This window comes from Sinocyclocheilus anshuiensis, unplaced genomic scaffold (assembly GCF_001515605.1).
Source record: "Sinocyclocheilus anshuiensis isolate Anshui unplaced genomic scaffold, SAMN03320099.WGS_v1.1 scaffold1879, whole genome shotgun sequence".
NCBI classification, from domain to species: Eukaryota; Metazoa; Chordata; class Actinopteri; order Cypriniformes; family Cyprinidae; genus Sinocyclocheilus; species Sinocyclocheilus anshuiensis.
Genome location: NW_015549707.1, coordinates 608,811 through 609,942, shown reverse-complemented (window position 1 = coordinate 609,942; position 1,132 = coordinate 608,811). Strand labels below are relative to the sequence as shown.

At 37.3% G+C, this 1,132-nt stretch overlaps 1 protein-coding gene and 1 long non-coding RNA gene across 2 annotated transcripts in view; both read right to left on the bottom strand.

Annotated features, from left to right (window-relative positions):
• Positions 1 to 1,132, bottom strand: part of LOC107660666 (T-cell immunomodulatory protein-like) — a 156,619-nt gene that overhangs the window by 142,566 nt on the left and 12,921 nt on the right. The gene's annotated exons all lie outside the window — the stretch shown is intronic.
• LOC107660667 (uncharacterized) lies at positions 8 to 733 on the bottom strand. Its single transcript, XR_001631033.1, has 3 exons — positions 606 to 733; positions 195 to 516; positions 8 to 67 (listed from the first exon to the last, which is right to left on the bottom strand). It is a non-coding gene; the product is annotated as an uncharacterized LOC107660667 (long non-coding RNA).

Genomic DNA, 1,132 nt, shown 5'->3' with positions numbered 1-1,132 from the left:
TTAGCATGCCATGTGTGAAAGTTGGCTGTGAAGACCATTTCCAAACAGTATGGCCTGAAGAACATATCTGAAGTAAACGAAAGATTAGAAAAACAGGGTCAACAGTACATTACATAACATACAGTATATGACAAACTCTCTACAATCTAAATCTAAAGACATGTAACAAAGGTTTTTGAATAATATATACTTACCCATTCAATAATAGCAGCTGTGCCCCTGGATGTCACACTAATTTCAGAAGGTTGACAAGCAAGTAACTTTGTGTTAATATCGTGAGCATTACACTTTGTGACTGGTAAAACAAGGTAATTGGCCAACTGCTTCAGACAATCATGGTACACTATGGATGCCGAATGGCCAATTGCATCCTCCACAACCTAGACCTTAAGAGAGTCTTTGGTTGGAGGCATCTCAGTGGTCGATGGATTGTGGGAATGTAAGACATCGTGCACCGTGTCCTCCATGCTGATTGCTGGAATATCTTCTAAGTTAACGGCTGTCTTTGAAGCACCCCTTGACCATTAATAATTAGAGGTGTTATGTAAAAAATACAGAATTAGCAGTACTTTTATGTCTACCAACCATTTAGTCTTTAAACTTACCGAACACAGATACGTGGACTGTAGTCATCATCACTGTCATCAGAGTCTGAGTCTACTTCTTTGGTGTCATATTCTTCTAAAGATGACACCGACTCGGTCTCAAAATCCGGACACCACGTTTCATCTTCCCAGTCAATACTATTTAATACAGAATAAATACAAACTAAATGTAAAACTACCACTCAGACAATATATGTGTTCATACATGATAATTATCATCAGTTAGGTCAGTCCAGCCACTTACGTTGTATTTTGAATGTCATTGAACTCATCCGCAACATCTTTTACGATTTGAAAAATTACACATATATAAAATAATCATTTTAATAATAATAATTAATAATTCAATTACAACCTTAGATCCCCACTGACATTATTTTTCACATAATTTACATTATTAAAATACCTTTCTCCCCAGGCTGGCACAAACGGCTCGATTAGTTCCGGCTTTGATGAAGGTCCGCCTTCCGAAAAACAAAATGTGTTGTGATTGGTTAGCTGTCCCAGTGCGTTGTGATTGGTGAACA